Source organism: Podarcis filfolensis, assembly GCF_964270895.1.
Source record: "Podarcis filfolensis genome assembly, chromosome: 9".
Lineage (NCBI taxonomy): Eukaryota > Metazoa > Chordata > Lepidosauria > Squamata > Lacertidae > Podarcis > Podarcis filfolensis.
This window is the reverse complement of record NC_139610.1, coordinates 37,312,734-37,320,297: the sequence shown is the minus strand read 5'-3', so window position 1 is coordinate 37,320,297 and position 7,564 is coordinate 37,312,734. Positions and strand designations below refer to the sequence as shown.

General features: G+C 39.0%; 1 long non-coding RNA gene across 1 annotated transcript; it reads right to left on the bottom strand.

The window, feature by feature from the left end:
• Positions 1–1,678: 1,678 nt before the first annotated feature.
• LOC310770568 lies at positions 1,679–6,464 on the bottom strand. The gene is made up of 2 exons (XR_014552279.1): positions 6,247–6,464; positions 1,679–3,933 (listed from the first exon to the last, which is right to left on the bottom strand). It is a non-coding gene; the product is annotated as an uncharacterized lncRNA (long non-coding RNA).
• Between the last annotated feature and the right edge of the window lie 1,100 nt (positions 6,465–7,564).

Sequence of the window (7,564 nt, the reverse complement as noted above, 5' to 3'; positions counted from 1 at the left end):
TTATAATAGCTTGGGGAAATATTTGACCAAACATGAAATGTTTGGATGCTCCTCAATAACAATACCAGGGCAGATATGTTTACTTCCATGCCATTTCCCCCTGCTCAATACTGGTAGAGTTGGGTTGAATTGAAGATGGCGTTGCAGCCGTATGCTTAATCATACTACGATTTTGGCTTCCCCATGTGTTTCCTATAAAGATCCAGGCTCTAAGGAGTGCTATGTGATTGGCTGTCTGGAAAATGAAGACAAGGTGAAAACATGTTTTTTAAAAGTCTCTTTCTGCAGTGGCTTACGTACAGTAGCTAAGGTTGCAGCCTGTTATTCTAGCATGCTGTCTGGATGTGGAGAAACTTAACAATGTTCACACTGTAACTTTCCCTTGGCATGCCTTTAAAGTTTAAAGCCCTTTGGTGCATACAGTATGATACAAAAACATGTTAAATATATGTCTGCGAAAGATCTGAGTGATGAAAAAGGTGAAAGAGGAATTCGGAACAATGTGCTTCTGTACTCTAGAGGGCAAAAAATGAAAATAAAGGCTGTCAAAAATGAATTGTAAAGTACATGGGGAATATTTCCAAGTCTGAGAAAAAAAAAGGGGACTTTGATTTGGGGAATAAAATTATTGTGGAACAGTAAATTCTCTTCCCATCAAACATTTTTAGAAGTTATCCTGTAAGTATATAGTTTATGGTGACTTGTACATAGGAATTCTGTGCAGAGTGGCTACACTTAAAATAATGGAAATCAACGAGCGTAAGTGCACTTGCAGAGCATCAAGCTGTTAGTCTGGTTAGCACCCAAGTTTATATGGATCAGCTAAAATGTCTGTATTCCTACTTTGTGTTCTTTTATTACATAAAAATATGTGTCATGATGCACAATTGCTAGTTAAGGAAAATTAGGGAATACAAACAACTGCTGTTAAAAGAGGTGCTAACGCGGCTATTGATTTTCAAATAGCTCTTTAAACTCAAATATTTATCTATGAGAAATACTCATTGTATAGGTAGTATCTCCTAAGCATATTTCACCTGCATATTTTTGCTCCCCAGAATCAAAATGTTGGGCCATAGACTGTCTAGAAAACACCAATACCTTACTAGTTATGTTCTTGGGTGCATCTCTTTAAATGGTTATGATGTACACAGCAGGGAAATATTCAGTGATCTTACTGCCAAATCCTATCTCATGTTGTAGGATCTTGAAAAAAATCAGGAGCTAAATAATCAATTTCACAAAACAGGTGGACATGTACAATCTTCACACAGTTGAGAATTACTTCAATTACCTATTTATCTTAAGACTTTTGAATGGATTATGGCTGTAGGCATGATTTTTTTTTAAAGTACTTAGTTTGTTCCCTAGTTGTTTATTATCAAAGAAATAATATTCAATTTGCTACCTGCATGTGTTGTTCTTTCTTTTTTGCAGTGGTTTTTGCTGCCATCTTTGCCTTGGTCATGATATCAGTCTGGTGCATTGTGGGGAAAATAATACCAATATAAAAAGTTTTTTAAAACCCTTGAATATCTTGAAGAACCTCATTGCCCTGACTACATTTGCGCATATAGATGTCAATAACATGTAGATACCTATTTAGACATATGGAGGGCTTATATTATCCAGGGGGTTCCAGTATTTACCCAGCTATCTTGAAATGAAAGTCAATGGAGACTGTAGCATATATGTTTTTATTTATACATATATACAACTTGAGCATAGGATGGAAGGGATCAAACCACTAACACTTTAACAGATATTGTTTCCCCATTAGGTTTCCAGGGAGATCCCCAAATCATAGGTGGAGTCCAGCACAGTGCAAGACAAGACTCTGTGTCTCTACCTCTTATCATCAGCCAAAAACTAGCCCCTACTTAACCTATTGTTCTCCATCCTAGGATGACATGGCACAAAGTCAAGAGAAGTGGTGAGGAATGCCTGTCCCTCCTGAAGAGCACCATCACTCAGTTGTCACTATGGAAACATGGGCCACTCTTTTAGTCATGCAAAATACGATGCTTCACGGAGCAGCCTAGACCATTAGCCCAAAAACCAATTGGTCTGACTGGATCAACAGCTTCCTCTACTGGATTTTAAACTTCTCATATACAGAGTTACAGGCTTAGAAGAGGCCCACAGATATCATCCAGGATTATTAATATATATATAATTTTTCTTTTTTCCCCCCTCTCTTTAATAATTTCCCCCTTTCTTTACTTCTTTAAATTTGAAAATTAAAAATTAATACAAAATAATTTTTAGAGCAGAGACATTTAGACTCATTCCGTCACCTCTCAAAAGCAACAGGAGCTCTTGAAAACTATTGATGCAGCTTCTGCAGAAATATATAATTAGCTGACTCCAAGTAGTCTTCATGGCAATTCTCATCTGATAGTAAAGTACTTTCCTCTCTACTTTTCATAATGAATCACATAAAGGACTGGAGTCAACTATTCAGAATACAGAGCCCTCTTTTGCCAATGACGCATGCACTCAAGAATATTGAAACTTTTAAGAAAGTTTGATAAACCCAGGCCAGTACCAGTGGTTGGGAATCTCCCAATTGGTGCAATGTTTATTTGTTGTACTTTGAGACCAATCTTCATTTTGCAGACTCCCAGTCAGAGTTCAGTCAGTCAACCAGCTATAAATCCACCTAACAGTTACCTTGTTCAGCCCACATTTTACCAGCTTCCTCACAAGAAAATCATGGGGGGGCTTTGTCAAAAGCTTTACTTAAATCAAGATACACTATGTCCACAGCATTCCCCTGATCCACCAAGCTTGTAAGCCCATCGAAAAAGAAAATGAGATTTGTCTGGCATGAGTTGTTTTTGATAAACCACAGCATCCTTTTCTATGTGCTCAAAGACCCAGTGTTGAATTATCTGTTCTAGGAGCTTTCCTGGTATCAATGTCAAGTTCACCAGTTGGTCTCCCCTGGGTCATCCCCCACACCTTTTGAAGCTGGGGGCCACATTTGCTTGCTTCTAGTCTGCAGGGACCAGCCATTGCATAACATACATGCTCTGTCAAAATATACAGCCCATGTTCATTATGAAGTTTGGCCCACCTGACCTTCTCCCTTCAACTGTTAGGTATTCATGTATACTCTTCCTTTGTTATTTCCCCTTTTCTCCATTTCTTATGCATGCCCTTCTTACATCTCATCTCATCTGTAAGTTCCTTATATAGCCACACCAGGTTTTGTTTGGTTTTTTGAGATGCCTGCCACTTTTCTTTCTTGTTGGAATTGTACGCCTTTGTGCCTTCAATATTTCACCTTTAAGAAGCCCATTCCTCTTGGATTCCCTTCTCTTTGAATATTTCTGACCGTGCCATCTTACCCAGTATTTCTTTAAGCTTTTTGAAACCAGCTTTCTTAAAGTCCAGAGTGCATGTCCAACTACATTCAGCTTTCCCTTGCCTCTGTATCATGAAACCCAAGAGGACAGGATCATTTCCCCCCAAGGTTCCCAGTCATCTACTTCCTCCTCCTCTCAGGCCCAAGAGAGATGATTCCCTTGTTACTTTTTCCACCTCCTGGGAAATGAAATTGTCAGCAAGACAACTGATGAATATGTGGGACCTTACATTCTTGGCAAAAAAACTGGATACTGTAATTATAGCATCCATTCTATGAATTCTTTTTAATCGTACACTGCATTTTTGCAGTAAAAAGCTAGGTGTTGAAACAGGGCATTGTACTAAACTTTCAGAACCGCTAATTAGAGATATTTTGCTTTTAAGGTGCACATTTTACTCTGCCACCAATGACTTCTGTATTCTTAGTAGAAACTTCTGTCTTTCATAATGCGTTATAATACATTGTGCAGCATATTCTTTCCTTAATTGGTTTCCTTGGAGTTTGGCTTGTCTCTAATTGCAAATCAGGAGCATCATTCATGCACAGATCCTTGTAAAATACTGAAAAAGAAATTGACATAAAAAGGTTACAGGAAGGGGGTGAGTTAAAGAGCAAGTGTGAGTTTAAAATACAGGGAATTCTCTCCTATTTTAAGTTGTATTCTATAGTTGGCAAAGCATTACAGGATTTGTCTAACAGCCAAAGGTTTGAAGTTCAAGATCTATGAATGAACTAATTCATTTTATTCAATAAACCATTTGTATGTATTTTTTCTTTTTATGTAGACAGTCTCTCTCCCTTTCTCTCCCTCTCTCTCAGCTGACCTGAGCACCAGGTTAAGTAGTTCTTTGAATACTTACGGAGAAAACATTTAGAAGGCTTACCAACCAATTTCTTTCTTTCTTTCTCTATATTCTCATCACATTTGTATGTTCCTTTTTAGGCCATTCATCACACACACTTTTATTATTTCACAAGAGAAAGAGGACAGTCTTTTAAGTGTGTGTGTGTGTGTGTGTGTGTGTGTGTGTAAAACACAACGGCTCAGCAGTTTTGATAATATAGAAGATGGACCAGTTCCATAAGATGGGAGGGGGAGGACACACAATGTATTATAGAAGTTCCGCTTCTACCTGTGGGGTCAGTTGCAGAGGGTGTCATTAGTTGATTATGCCTTGGCACCCTGGTTGTTAAGCTGTAGGGTACCACAAGCTTCTATTCTACCCCCAAGCCTGTTCAGCATCTGTATGAAGATTTCAGGGAGCATCATCTTCCTTCTTGTCACACTTAAGCAGATGGGTGAAATGAGCTAATCAACTAGGACTGGTTAGTTCCTCCTCAAGTTATTGAGCATTGGTCTGGATGACCTTCAGATTCCTATTCATCCTTTCTGTGTTTTCATAAAAACTTTCTCCCACACATGGATTTGGGTGCTTGGAGATAGCTTTCCTTCTTCACAAAAAATAATCACTCTGGAATAGAGCAATAATGTTGAACGTCACACATAATTTGAGATTTTGACAAGGACTAGAACCTCCAGACACTTTTAAAATTATTTGGCATTTCTTTATGACATATACAGTTGTCACATGCCTGGCAAATATGGAACTATGATGCTCTGATAAAGTTGACAGTCTTTATTTTATGTGCCTGTTTTATAGTTTTGTTTTTCATCTTTTTTTGGCTCTGAAGACGGTTCGGAAACTTCAGCTAGTGCAGAATTCAATGGCCAGGTTGCTCACCAGAGCAAGATGGTTTGAGCATATTACACCGATCCTTGTCTGACTGCACTGGCTACCAATTAGTTCCAGCCCCAATTCAAAGTACTGGTTTTGTCCTATAAAGACTTAAACAGCTCAGGACTGCAATACCTCAAGGACCACTTCTTTCCATATGAACCTACTCGGACCCTGATATCATCTTCTGAAACCCTTCTTTGTGTGCCTCCTCCTCAAGAGGTTCGGAGGGTGGCAACATGATAACAAGCCTTTTCTGCAGTGGCTCCCCATCTGTGGAATGCTCTCCCCAGGGAAGTTCACCTGGTGCCTTCATTATACACCTTTAGGCACCAGGCAAAAATGTTCCTTTTTAACCAGGCCTTTGGTTGATTTGATTGACATCCTATGCCCTTTTAAAATGTGGATTGTGGGGTATTGGGTTGTTGTTTTTATTTTGATTATATATTTTGTGGTTTCATATTTTGATTTTGTTCTGTGAACCACCCTGAGACTTCTGGGTATAGGGTGGAATATAAATTCAATAATAATAACAATAATAAATAATAATAATAATAATAATTCAAAGCTGAAGTTAGATCTGCTGTTACTTACTACACTGTACTAATTTTGGGCATATAGAAAGTTGATATGCAAGTGACTCCTCGTGTGTGGGACAGGGTAAGGATGCATTAGTTTATGATTTATTTATTTCAAAACTCATCATGAAAATTTGCTGGCATTTTTGTGCAATTTTCCCTCGAATATACACACCTTTGCAAGCAATTTCCCATATACTATGCATTTTATATGCTATTTCCCACAAATGTATGCATTTTACACTTTCTCCTAATGTACAAATTTGTGTGCAGATTATTTGGTTGAAGAACTGCTACACAAAATTCAGAGAAGTGTGAATTTTGAAGGATGGCTTCATTTGGAGTCACATATTGCTTCAGAAAGTGCAAACTAGAGAGGTTCACATCAACCTCTGACCCTAGTACAGGGCCTGCCTTGTGCTGCGGAGTATAGCCGACAGTACAGGCAGGAAACAGTGTAGTTTGGGTTCTGCTTCAGGCAGCAAATTGTATTGGACCAGCATAGGTGGTCGCAGTAGACAGAATGTCAGTATTGGACTGGGAAAATCTGGGTTCATACCTCTGAAGCTTAATGTGTGGTCCTGGACCAAGGATTCACTTTATGCTGAACTTACTCCAAAGGACTGTTGATAGTGTGAAGCTTAAATGGTGGCTGGGTGACCCATGTCTACTGCCCAGAACTCCCTTGAAGATGGACACGATAAAACTGGGATTGATAAATATGAAGATACTGATCTGCATATGGATGCTGAAGGGGGAAAGCGGTAAGAGACCAATTACAAAGCTCTTTTTTAAAAAAATAATCCAAATTGTAGCCCAAGCCAACCAGAAGAGGGAGAGAGATGGCGGAGTTGAGACTCTTCTTTGCTACATTCAGTAAGTTTAAAATTAATCTTGTCATTCAGACTTAACCTTTGGAAATCAATACAGAGAGAAGGTTGGCATTGATTCCTTTACAATGAAATCTATCTTGGTTTCCAAGAAGAAAGCTGCAATAAAATTCAGGGAAATTCTAAAGGACACACACTTTCCTCCTTTCTTCACCTCCCTCCCTTTTCAGAAATTCACTTGCAACACGTTTCACAAAACAGAAACACTACTATGCAACCATGCTGTCAAGTGATTAAAAATGATCAGAGTGCATGTGCTTCTTTTATTATATGTATATACTGCCATTCTTCCATCAGAGGCCAAGGTAGTGTACATATGGTTCCCAGGGTGTCACTCATCCAGATAATGACGAGACCCAGACCTCCTTAGTTTCAACAAGATGGTGGCCTCATGTACCTCCACACCACAACCTGGAATCTGTACTCTACTTTGGGGGACCCTAAAAGAGAGTGGCACTTTAGATTCTCATAATTAAGGTAATTTTTGGGTAACAAGAAGTGCAGACTATTGAGGTGGAAGCTGCAATTAAGGGATTCCCTTCTTATATGGATGGGTTTCTTGGCAGTGCTACTCATGCAGTGAGTGGAGAAGGAGAGAGATTTTATATGGTAGCCCTGCTCTCAAAGCCCTGGGTCTTCTGCATAAGCTGATGGTGAAGAATTTATGTGGAACGGTATGTGAGAGCACAGCTATTTATACACAGAAACCCCATTCTTACCTTCCACAAAATGTAAGCTGGGAGTAGATCCTTTCAGTAAATTCTCACTACTCTTGCCATGTCCATGGCAAAGGTGAGAGGAGAGGGCTCTGTAAGTAATAAGACAGAATGCTCCTCTCACTGAACATGCAGTCACCTAGAATAACGCGAGGAATATTACAAGGCTCTATTTTTAAACCGTAGCATTGTGCTTTCTTCCATCAAAATGATGCCAATGTAAGTGTGGAATTATTCTTACCTTCCTAATTATGCCACCCCCAAAAATTTG